This window comes from Xyrauchen texanus, chromosome 2 (assembly GCF_025860055.1).
Source record: "Xyrauchen texanus isolate HMW12.3.18 chromosome 2, RBS_HiC_50CHRs, whole genome shotgun sequence".
Classification (NCBI taxonomy): Eukaryota; Metazoa; Chordata; class Actinopteri; order Cypriniformes; family Catostomidae; genus Xyrauchen; species Xyrauchen texanus.
In genome coordinates, this window is record NC_068277.1 from 45889633 (window position 1) to 45903555 (window position 13923).

Here is a 13923-nt window from a genome sequence, read left to right on the forward strand (position 1 = left end):
CTCTTTACTGAGATTAAAGATTTATGCCTTGATCAATTGAGAGCCAAAATATGGACAATCAAAAATGAGGCATGATCTCATCTACAGGGCAAATGTTAGATATTTGTGTGCACTTGACTCCAGTGAAGCATGGAACACATTGTGCAGAGAGCAGGCTCCCACCTCTCCAGTTCAACTCCTCCACCTTCCTCCTCTTTTCATGGTTCACAAGCCAAAGCTTCCCTGGCCAACAGCCCCATTAGAAGCTTCTCAGTACCTCAGTTGGGCCGATGCAAGCAGGGCGCGAGGTGAGACCGAGGGGGCATGCAAGGAGCCACGGAGGTGGAGATGCCTAATTTAGCAGCAACACCATCTCATGAGCTACAAGCCAGATCAGCCTTGCAACCTCAAAATCATTTTAATATATTCCCAGCGCTACTTGTGAATATTAATTAAAAAGATTAATTATTAATTTTGCCTCTGGCATGGCAAGATATACTCATTTTAATTAGTGTACCATACTCCCCTACAATTAAAAAAGAATTGATGTCCATATATATTGGCAGGCATTGTGATCGCCTTTCTTTTTGGTGTCAACACAGGCAGGGCAAAGATTCTGTTGTTCTCTCAGGTCCATTTAATCAGCTCTGGTTTTGAGAGCCATCTCACCATTCATGACATAAAGACACAAAATATGGCCTTCATGCCAGTAATTAGGAAGGCACACACTCTAAACTGAAGGACATTGGGTTAATGGGTTGTAAATGTACTAATGCAGGTTTTGTTTATCCACTGCAAGCTTCAAAACAACAAAGTCATGTTGTAGCACCAATGTTGGTGGAAGAGTAACATGTAGACATCTGTGCTGCATGTGTGTAATTTTGTATGATTTGTAGGGCATGCCTGCATATGTGTGTTTCCTCCTCTATCGCTCTACACCCCCCCCCCCCCCCCCTTCTCTATCTCTCTTTTTCTGCATGGGGAGGTGGCAGATGGATGTGTGAGAACCAGGAAATCTGCTTCTGTCCGTGTCAGTTCTGCTCTACAGAGCGCTGATAACTGAATAATAATCCACTCTCTCTCTTCTCTCTACACCTCCTTCCTTCTCCTTCTTGTTCCCTTCTCATCATCTGATCACCCCATCCTTTCTCTTTTACTGTTTATCACATCTCACTAGTTCATATTAAACTTTCTATATCAGCTTTCACCATCCACCGTGCTAAAGAGATCCTGTCATCTCTTCCTCACACATCCTTTCACAGAGCTACATCATGACCAGAAGCAGCAGCAAGGGCACATGGCATAGAAACATCTGCAAGAGAGCTGTCCAAATAAACATCAAACCACTGTTCTCTCACTTAAAAAAAAAAAAAGGCTTATCAATTAATTATCTAGAGACATCAATAAAGAAACAATTGAATTGAAAGGTGAATGGAGGCATTTACATATAAATAACCTATAGATCAATGTGAATCATGAACAGAAATGTGAAGCTTATAATTGTATAAAAGCACTTAGATTAATTATTTGGTTAAAACACAATATTATTTGAGCTGTAAAATTGTTATATCAATGTTTTACGGTCATATAGGGCATTACATCATTATGATAACAAAGTTTTAAAATTGGAAATAACTTTACACAGAAAAGATTAGCAAGTGATTTTATCACACTAAAATCATGTTAAAACACATATTGTATACATATTACTTTTACTCTAATACATTTGAAACAGTAAGTATTTTAACACTGGAACACAGATTTTGTATTTTTGAAAGAAAATGAGGGATGATCAACCTCACTCCTCAAATGTTGCCAATTGAGCTTAACTTTAAACCTGAAATATCCCTTTAAACGGGGTTAGGAGAAAGTATTTCAACACAGAATAACGTACATACTTCAGCTTTAAGTGATTTCCCCAGTTAACATGGAATATGGATTTTAGATTGAGGATGTGCACTGATAGTCTGTCACTCAATTCAAATACCAAAACAATGATCTGGTTATTTTACACGTGTGATAGAGGTCTGCAATACAACACAAGCCCGACGGGACCTGACAAACTGTTCGGGTGAGGTATTTGGGGCGAGTTAGTTGTTCATGCATGTTTTTGTGCATCTGTGCTGTTTTTCAATCGTTTCTATATGTAAACACATGTTGGACAGATGTCTTTGACCGTTTTAGCACATATGTCACAAAGATTTGACATTTTGAAAATGTATGGTTGCAAAGAAAACTTCATGTGACTGTTACGCTGTTAGATATGATCCCAGATTGTTTTTCAAAGTTTCAAAAAATATTGTTTTTTTCAGTTGTTTCCAAGTATTCACTGAATTATTGATAGATTTGATGCATTGATACAGATTTGATGTTGCTAGGTTTTGACTGAGGAGATCTGTAACAAAAAAAATAAATTATAATAATAATAATAAAAACATAATTTTTACATGTTGAAAATACATTAATTGGGCCGGTATAACATTCAGTTTTTAGTATCTGTACTAATATTTATATTTGTTGCCTCACGGAAATGTGAACTTTCACGGGCAGAGCACATATCAGCTTTGGCACATATACTGTAAATTACATATTTTCTGATGGTTAAAAATAGTACGCTACAAACAGTGGAAGTTTGATTTTGTTTTAGTTTTTTTACTTTAATGTGTATGATTTTATCAATTGGAGATCTATGTATTGTGCTATTTAGGCTCATAGCTCACTGTGCACTTTAACAGCTTTTAATAGCTGGTGATGCATATATACAGCAATAAATGTTCTTTATTCCAAAGTCCTGACACTCAACAAATAACCCTCTGGGTTATTCAACTGTTACAAACGGTTACCATGCACATTCCTATTCAAGGCACACAAGAAGCCTTTAAAGGCGTGACTGATGGTGGATGGGAAACAGCAACATAATCTCCATTAAGTCATATAATACCTTCTTATGCCATTGAGTCACATATGGATGATGAGTGACTCATGACATATGCATATCAAAATATGGTGAAAGAAGCAAAACAAGAAAAATCTTCAGAACCCATTATAATGGAGTAGGCAGAAGATTTTAGCATTTAATATTGCATGCGTGCTGAGTTTTTGTGCAATTGACCAACATGACATTCCTAAGTGTATAAATGGGTAGCTTTATGATTATAAGATCACTAGCTAATAAGATATTTATGTGACACACTCGCTGACGGATCCATCTCCAAGCAGCCGTCTTTACGCCTCAGTGAGCCGGTGAGGATCAAACGCAAATTCACCAAATGGGCTCGTTAAGTGAAGAGGAAATTTAATAAATTAGTATTTCTTCTCTCTAAGTCATGAGGAGGAAATCAAACATTTTAGGATTGATAGAAGCAGAATTAGCATTCTCGTGATACATACATTTCTCGGTTTTTAAAGTCTTCCTAAAATGTGCTGTAAGATTCAGAATTATGCATCCCAGTGGTAATTATTAAGGAATGTTTGTTTGGTTTGTCTGAAGTGGAACTGTTGAGGCAGCATGGTGGGTAGGGGTTTGGAGACTTAAATGTGATGTGTTTTAACTTTTGGTGTTTATACAGGACAGTTTATCAAGCGTACGCTTCTCTTGGCTCACATGTTGTATGTGTTGTCTGAATTGTTTTAAAGGTTTCTCTCGGTCGAGTCTCTCTTTTAATCAGCCCTGTCATGACTAATGCCACGGCTCTTCTCGACATGTTGTGTGTTTACACCACTCATACGCTTACTGTCATGGTGAGCGTAACCCATGGTAATTAGCCTAATGGTGCTAATGAGGGAGCTGATATGAAAAAGCCAGTGTTAGGACAGCATCTGATCGACGGCATTACAGATTTACACACATGGACACACTCACACGTATACATGGGCACATAGACACTGAAACTACTTGCAGCATAGAAAGATGCCTCATCATAACAATGATCACAATTACAGAAAATTACTTATGAAAACAAGCATACTATTTTTTAAGAATTTCTCTAAAATCAGCCACTGAATTAACATATTCTGACTCACTCAGAAATTATTTTAAAAATAGGGTGTTGCAAAACATTATGCAGCTAACCTGTCATACTCAAATGTACACTGTGAAGACTATTTAAATTGTTCATAAAGACTAAGTGAGGGATAATGTACAGTCAGCCGTTTATTATTGCGAAATATACCCCAACAGAGTGATCCAACATGAAGTGGAGGGGTCTTGTATCACCCTGAAGGGGTTTGTTATTTGACATAATGACCGGCTGACTGTACATTATCCTGCTTATTACACGGCTAGTTATCTAATAATTGAATAAATGGACATGAAATATTGATTTGAATGGAAATTATTTTATTATGTGAGAAGAGAGAGATCATTGAGTGATATAAGAGACATGATGCTAGCACAGCTTAGAAAATAGGGTTGCCTAGAACAACAGTCAATTATACAGCTAAACCAGCCTGATCTCATGAAAATAATGTGACTGTGGCAACATTTTAAAAAAAAATTATTACATGATTCCATACAAGTATTGCGGTAGTTCTGAGGTGAAATTGCCAAAAATTTCCCAAACAAATTTGTTTTTTAAGGTTAATGTTCTATTTAGTTGCAAATACACAAAATCTACCTCCCTACCCTAAACCTGAAACATAAACCTAACTGTTTTTGTCATAAAAACAACCAAGTCTAATAGAATGAATGTTACTATAACAAAATTTTGCAAACTGACTTTCTACATTCTGCTGCTTTTTCCTGGTGAAAATAACAAGGGCTACAACAACTGTGCATTTTATTATCTTTTACACAAATTACAACTACAACGGCTGATTATGACATTATAAAAACTTATTTTTTGCACTATTAATCACACACTGCTATGTTATGATATCGAAGCTCATTTACTATAAGGCATCATTTAAAAAAAAAAAAATGTATGCTTGTATTACAGACATTTACACACTTATACCAATAAGCTTAGCTTTCACGGTAGCTCACCTCATAGTCAAGTCATTTTTACTTGTAAAGTGCCTTTCATGACACACATCGTTTCAAAGCAGCTTTACAGAAGATCAGGCATTAACAGAAAATAAAACTGTAATATCTATAATGTCTTAGAGTCATCATTGTGTAGTTTGATAAAATACAATTGTGAATTGTGTTTAAAAATAAGTAATTAAATAATAATTGTATTTATAACCCCAGTGAGCATGCCGAAGGCGACTTTGGCCAGGAAGAATATGACACGAGAGTGTCATAGAAATGACACGAGATGACATGGTTTTTTCTTATTTTGTTTTTGGACATTAGCAGTTAGATTTAACCATCGGTTAAGGATGTCTGTTTTGTGTCTACTTCTCAGTTGATTTTAGATCACTACCGGTTAAGTTTAGGATAAAGTCTTATGTTAGAGAGGTACATTTTCATCCTAAAACCTCCATAATATTCACCTTAAAAACCTTGTCTGATTATGCCAATTTTTCACTTGCTTTTGGCGCCCCCTCTAGACATTTCACTGGGAAACTGCCGGCAAACGTGTTAAGTCACATGATTTCATTTAGTAAAAATATTGTCAAATTCACATAATGTTCATGAGACCAGGCTGCATAAAAAGGCTGCAAATATAACATGAAAAACAATTGCTGAAGCAACCATGTCATTTTTTTCCTATGCCAGTTTCGGCCCATGTGTCACCTCAAATGCTCTTTAAGACTTGTACCCTGATCCTTTATTTGCATGATGGAAATCTATGATATAGCTACTATATATTTCAGGCCAGATTAATGTGAATGTCGTCAGTCAAAGTCAGAGTGTGCTATGTGTACTCTATTCTAAGAGCATAGTGTTTGCTGGAGTGTGTGTGGACTGTAGCTACACACATTGCACATCCCACTGCACTGTCTGAGCACCATCTGTGTGCAGTGAGCTTTGCAATCACAGTAGCACACACACTCAAAGAGCATGAAGGTGCAATGCACAATAGAAATCATAATGCAAAAAGTGTGTGTGTTTGAGTGGGTGAGTGGATGAGGACTCAGAGTGGAAGACATATGCCATACCCTCAAGTCCATCTGTCACCGTGCATGGATATCATGGCACACCTGCTTTGAAACACTTTTCTCCTTCCTTCTCCCTTTTTGCCTCTCACTCTCTTACTTAACTCTATTGCTCTGTTCCAAAACCTAGAGTGCTCCCTATGGACACACCTTCATTATGCTGCAACCTAAGATAGTTTTGACCAAATTCTAAGGTAGTATTGCAGGTTTCCTTTGCTGATTAGCTAATTATATGATACATTGTGACAAGCTATGTAATATAATAGAAGTATTGTAGAATTTGAATTTGGAGACAGCAGGTTAAAAGACCTTCACCCAAAAACAGTCTGTATGCTTACCAAAATAAAAACAACTGCCCCCAGTGGCTGATGGTGGAAGTGTTGTTGAAGGTATGTGTGTGTGTAAGCTCCAGATTCTGGGTGAAGTGTGGTGCCAAAAGTGGGTTGTAAAGTAAGTTGTTTTTAGTCGTAAATTATGTAATACAGTAAAAAAGAATGCATATTTTATTAACATACACCCTAACCCAAACCCAAAGGCCTGTTCACAACAAGAACAATAACTATAACAATAACAATAACCATACAGTTCTAAAAATAATTTTGACTCTTCTAGAATAGCGGAGACCACTCCACAACTATAACGATAACACCACAGAAGAACAATATAATTGGGATCACTTTCAGAACGATTTTTTTTCCAGCTTATGAATGAACACATTGAAAGCCGATCAAAATCCATCCGACTTTAAAGGGCGCAGACATTTAAAATGTCAGACGACATTGCAGAGAAGCTCATCGCCGAGGTCCAGAAAACCCCATCATTGTTTGACAAAATCAAACATCTATTTAAAAGATGTCTTAAAGAAAAGGGAGGGTTTACTCCTCGAAATGATAGTGAGAAGTATTAATTGAGATAAGACAATGAAAAGCCAACACTAGCTGGTAGCATAAAATTAACCGCTAATGTCGACAAAATTGTTGACTTGGGTCCTTTGAAGTTGCGGTGAAAATTACAATGTTAGCTAAATCTGCAGTGTGCGCTAAGAATAAACAAAATGTTATTATGCGTTCGCGTGGATGCTAATATTGTTGTCATTTTCATTATAGTTATCACTCTTGGTGTGAACAGGCCTTAAACATAACCGCCAGTGGAGTAAAAATGTAATCTTAGAGGGGAAATGCAACATCTGAATCGTGATTACTTCCTGGTTTCCATGAGACCAGAAAGAAACCATGTCTTTGAGCCTGCTCGTGCAACACGCCATCAGTTGCACCACAGAAAATGGTAAAAATGTCTGATGAGAGATACTGCTTGTCAGTAACTCAGAATGAGATTGATGTCAGGGTACAATAAAATTAGAACATGTCAAGTGTGATCATGTTGAATATAAACAGCAATATAAAATCAAATGTTGATTATAAATTAAATATCAGTATAATATAAATGGGTTATTTTACCCACTATTGCATGTGCTATGCATTTTATGCATATAAGGGTGCCATTGGCTTAGCAACATGCTAACATTCAACTCTTTTAGTCTCCCAAATGAAGTGCTATTTTTATGTGCAGTAGTGTGGAGCTTATGTCTATAAAGAGCATTCCAAATCGGTCACTTTCAATGTTCCATTACGTAAGGATGATGGCATAGAAGGCAACTGTCTATGTAGGTAGTAGGTAGCGAAACAGCTCACTAGGTTTTGAAACGGCTATTATTTCTCTCTGTCTTTTTCTATGTCTGTTCTGCCTCTCTCTCTCTCTCTCTCTCTCTCTCTCTATATATATATATATATATATATGCACCTCCTGTTCCCTTTTCTAAATCTCAAAGGAGCCTGTGTGTACTCTATATTTATTATCCTGGGTGGCACAGTTGATTGATGGGATACCTGCACAATTACAAGGGCACAACATTGCCTTTTCCTAGCTGATAGGGGGAAAAACACACTCTCTATCCAATCTCTCACTGTCTCTCTCTCTTCAGAAAGGGTGATATTATATCATGAAGACATCTCCTATTCTGGACTAGAAGCACAATCCAGACCCATTACCAAAAAACCCATATAGCACATCTGACATAATCACAATAATTGAACAATGCTTACAACAGAAAATATTCCCCCATACGAAAACAGATGGCTCTGATTTATGCATTTTGGAGATGTAAAACATTCATTTTACAAGTCTTTCCTTTGAATTCATTTGCAATAGAGCTTGATGAAAACAAAGAACAGAGTGCAGGAAGGACCATCAAAGCTCATTGTGACAAGGTCTCTGACTTTGTCAAGTTCCCTTGTATTGAGGTAGCGGGAGCCAGGTGAACACTCCAATGTAAGTCTTTTTTATTTCTCACACTTTTCAGTGTCTCACACAAACTCAAATACTGCTTTTAAGCAACAAACTGATCACATACATAAATGTGTAACTCTCTCCTCCTCCTCCGGCAGTCTGGATTGCACTTTTAAATCCCTCTCCTCTCTCACTGCAAACAACAAAACAGCTGTTAGAGCTGATTTCCCACAGGTATCAACCCTTTCCATTCTGTCTCTCTCGGCCTCGCTGTCCGCAAACGTCACTTGGCCACGCCCCCATCACCACACTCATTCAAATATAAAACAAAAGGGTTTAAAGATCCTTTCATGTTCTCAAAAGTGCAAGAAAGTAGCAAAAGGGTCACTGGTGTATATGTGCAACACAGAACATTGACACAGGCCATGAGCATCATATTAAAGGTGTTTCTCTGTGGCACAATGTTAAGACAGCCAAAGTCGGGGCATTTATCTTTATTCTGCTGAGATTTGTGAAAGGCGAGATTGAGAGGAGGCCGATGATGCAGGGTGTTCTGAGGCGGACATCTTGAAGCGTGATGTTGAGGTATGTTCCCGCTCGGGCAGGGGAGGCATCGACATATAAAATGGTTGTAAATTTGCATTAGGCTCAATCCATCATAGGTGTGAGGGAGAGAGAGTGGGGACAGCAAGTGAGGAGCTGTGTTGTATGCTGTGGAACAGGCAGCCTCTGACGGATTCCTCTTTAAGTGACTGTGAATGCAACAATTCCACCAATAATTTGTCAAGCGTTGCGGCTGAACTAGCTCTGAACCCTTTTTCCCTCTCTCTCTTCCTCTCTTTCTCAAGGCCAAGGCTATAGAGTTGAAATCCTTTTATTGGACAACACAACTTTTATGGGAACAAATATAATAATTGCAATTTTGGGGCAAAAAAAAAAAAGATATAGAGATAATAAATGATAAATATATGCTGACTAAACATTTTGAAACAGCACAAGTGCAAATGAAACCAACAATAATTGTCAGATGGGCAAACTCGTCATCCTATTGCTTTTATTATTAACAGGCCATTTTATCATAAACATAAAATATATTCCATCTAGATAGATTCAAACACACATTATGACCACTAAAATAGTGAGAATTGTCAGTTATGGTCTATTGGAGATTCAGACATAGTGAGCTCTTCAAAAGCACATGTTTTGTAAACTACATAATGACAATCAAGACCAAATTAGGAGAGCAAAAGAAATGTTTAGGCTGATGGTCAGCAGAAACTTGGCAGCACTTGATTGCATTTTTGTATTTATGAGCTAATTTCACTGGGCACTTGTGTTTACTATAAAATAATATAGCATGTGCTGTCTTTCAGTCATGGTGTGACTTTTATTTCAAAAAATTAGAAGGCTTTTCACTTGTTTACTTGTAATTGAACATGCACAAGAGAGCGAGAGTCATAGTTTGACAAATTAAAAAAACGTTCTATTGTTCTTCACATTTTTGTACAAAAATGGTTATGGCTGCCTTTCCTAGAGCACTCATTTGCTCAGTCTATTATAGATTTATGTCTATTATCAGAGGAGATAAATATTTGTCTGAGAACTACTAATAACACACCTTTTATTGAAGGTACCTTTCAGTCATTTAAAGGGCTAGTTCAACCAAAAATACGATTTGTTTCATGATGTACCCTCATTCAAAACCTGTATGATTTTCTATCGTGGAACGCAAAAGGAGTCTTTTTTGATGAAGGTACTGGTCACTCTACTTCAAACTATTAAAACAAATGGGGACTACAGCTATCAAGCTTAAAACAGGAAACAAAAGCAAAATAAAAGTATCATAAAATTTGTCAACATGGTTCGTATAAATTATTATTATTTTTTTAAGTCTTCTATAGTCATAAGATAGATTTTTTGATGAAAATAAATACATTTCAGAACGGAAAGTTATTTACAGAACATCTTGAGATCCAGCTTAGCTCTGATGAGTTAATGAGCGAAATAGTGATGCTGATTCGTAAACAAATCGTTATTTTCAATGATTTAGTTCACAATAATTTTCTCACCCATAACTACAGTATGACTTCAGAAGACTTGGAATATAGCACATAAATCATAGGGATTACTTTTATGGGTCCCACTTTATATTAGGTGTCTTTAACTACTATATATTTAAAATACATACAATACCATGTACTTATTGTGTAACTACATGTTCTACAAAATTCTCACAAGATTCACATTTGCTGCTACTAAGGTTGAGGTACGGTAGGTTTAGGGGTAGGGGTTAGGGTTTAGATAAGGGTTTAGGGTAAGGTTTGGTGTAGAGTTAGGTTTAGGATTAGGGGTAAGGTTAACAGTGTAACTACAGATGTAATTAAATGCAGGTACTTTAAATATACATTCAATGCAACAACACATATGTAAATAATACGTACATTGTATTAAATTCTTAAGTGCATAGTAGTTAAATACACCATATATTTTGTGGGCCCGTTTCATGTTAAAGGTTCCAGTTTCATTCATTGATATTGCACGTAATAGAGTGACTCTTGTGGTGGTCCACAGAAGAAAGTCTTTAAGTAAGGAAGGTTTGGAACAACCCTCTACGGACACGTTGGAGAAAGATACAGCATTGGCTGGTAAAGACTTTTGACCGGTAGCTCCGCAAGCAAATGTTTAGGTGGAATTAGCACACATTAAAAAGAGAGAAGTTGCACAGTGTTTTTTCCCTTATCCGAAAGAATATATATATATTTTTTTTGGGATCACCAATGTCTGTAATTAACAGAAAGGATATTAAAAGAAACATGAAATGAGAATGGATTGTGTGGTTCTAGGCTTTGGACAGCCACAATAAAAGTTACTTGTATAATGTGTATTGACTTGCTTGTACACATACTGTATTTACTGTACAAGTTCTCAAATTCAAATCTTTAAGCTCTCAAATTTTGCTAAACTTTTACCATCCAACAGACATCCAACAGGCGTGTTACTGATCTGTAGATGCTGTAAAACAGAGAATGTTGTGAGAACAGTCTGTGGACAAGTTTAAACAAAATCAGTTGACATCATTAAATGCAATGTAATTGACATATTGTAGCTCAACCAAAGCGGTGTGACACTGCAATCCAACACATGCATAAGGTAAATTTCCTTCAGAGTGCTCACTCAAAGTCAAGGCTGAATCAAAGTCTTGGCTAAATCGAGTTTCTTATTTGCCATCTTATTATTCATTTAAAGGGTTGTGGTGCTTATGTTCTTCTTCATCACTACACAACTCAATCTCTGGTTAGTAAAATCTGAATACTTACTAGCCATTGGCTAAAAACAGAAAGTTTTTAGTCGCACAGCACAGAATTTAGTCACATACGTGAATGATTTACTCGCAATATAGAGGGCTGTGGAACAACATGAGGGTAAGTAAGTGATGACAGAATCTTAATTTTTGTGTGAATGGTGCCTGTAACAACTTTCTAGGGATTTGCATTTTTCACAACTTTAGCTCACATTAAGGACCACTAGTGAACACTCATAGAAACACATCTGGACGTTTTAGGCATTCAGTACAGTTAGTATTTTAAGATGAAAGTCATTTTCTGTTGTGTGTTCTGTGGGACAGGCACCTAATACCATATGTATCCAGGAGAAAGGCCAGATATTGTAGTATTCACACAATAATGACTTCAGAGCTCCCCATCAGCAGTGTTATTTATCAAAAACAGGCTGTGAGCAGGGTGAAGGATGTCTCTTATCTTTTCCTGTCAGAAGGGACATTAGTCATGGGAAAGTTTGGCTCCAGTCTAGGCAAAGGGGGTCCTTGTTGTCATTTTAAATTGCTAATCAATCATCATATCAGGTGCTTCTGTTGACCAGATTACATAGAGGAGTGCTGATGACACATAGGGCCATTTGCACAGGCCCATGCAGATGAGGCCGATTGAGTGGTTTAACATTGTTGATCGCACAGTGAGGGATGGGACGAGGGGGAAAGCGAAAAGGAGAGAGAGGGAGGGAAAGAGCCTTAAGCAATGACTTCTGAGAGGGCAAACTGAAAAGGAAAAAAAAAATGCTCATTCATCATTATTGTCATGGGCTTTCCCAAATGATAACAATTTGTCTTCATCCTATTTTTAGACAATGAGACACAATAGCCATTTGGCCAGATGGGATAGCAGTCCACCATTGCAATATGTTACCTTTTTCTTTGACGTCCGCTTCTTTGTTTAATTTAATTCTTTTTTGATGTTGCAATGTAATTATAATCAGCTTTATTTAACACATTTGGAAAGATAACAGCTACAAACTGCATATCCTTACTACACAATTAATTTGATTAATGGCGTCCCCATAAATTGTGTAATTAAGATCACTTAACTTGGTGATCATATATAATTAACTTAACTATTAAAGTTAAGGTAACTACTATAGACACAAGTAGACTTAACTCAGATTTGCTATTTAAATATTGGTAATCCTACTTAATAATTTCAATTGAACTGACACAAATAAAGATCACACAATAACACAGCTCAAATAAAGATGATTAGAACTGATTCTAGGTCAGTCATTAAATAAACGTATTTCTCTGCAGAAATGCATTGACACCTGTACTTCAGTTGCACAGGCACAAGGAGAACTGAGATTGTGTTTACAGGGTCTGTCTTGACCAAAAGGGAAACAGATCACCCTAATGGTGACATTACACAAAACAAGTATTTGAGAAAACAACATAAATACTTAAAAACAAAGAGCTAAAACCTCTATGAATTATAAATCACAACTACAGTATTTAAATGCCTCTATAAGTTCCCTTTGACTAAGGAGATATAACTAAATAAATCATTATGCATTAATGCATTAGCATTATGGGTATTCCTTATAGCCTCAATTTTGTACTCAAGAGTTATTACCACTTAAAATATTTAAATTGACTTTTTTTTTTAAGAAACATAAGTTCAAGGAACATAGGCATTAGAGTTATGAGCCCAAAACTTGACATTTCAAGTAATGTTTAATTAAGACAACTTGATATTTTCCAGTAATGACAACATTAGGTTTTACAGTGATGGAGCACTAATAAAATTAAAATCACACAAGACATGATATGATGCATATCCAGCATAGAGAATCATTAACAGCCCATAGTGCTACTAATGAACAGGATCTATTGCAGACAGACAGATGCATTGAGACAGACAGACTGGCACTTTTGAAAAGCAGGTGGCCGGTATGTGTGGGTCGCCTCTAATGGGAAAGAGGAGGTCAAAGTTGTGACTGAGAGGGATGAAGACAAATGATACTGCAAGACGATGTATAGAAGTGACATAATTGACATCTGATGTGTGTGCTGACCCTCTGACTCTTGGGGCTACTGCAGGCCACCAAATTAAAGGCCACCATTAGTTTATCCAATAGGGAGATTCAAACTGAGCCGGCGGGTTGAGAGAACTGAAAATCAATGAACAGACATTGTAAAGGTAGCTGAAGTTGAAGATTATAATTTGCTCGAAGGTTGTAGAAGTCTACAGTGTGTTTTTAAGATCAAGGTTCAATTGTGTCTTTAAATTAGGAACTTAAATGTAATGTTCTTTGAAGAAAGCACTTTTAGTT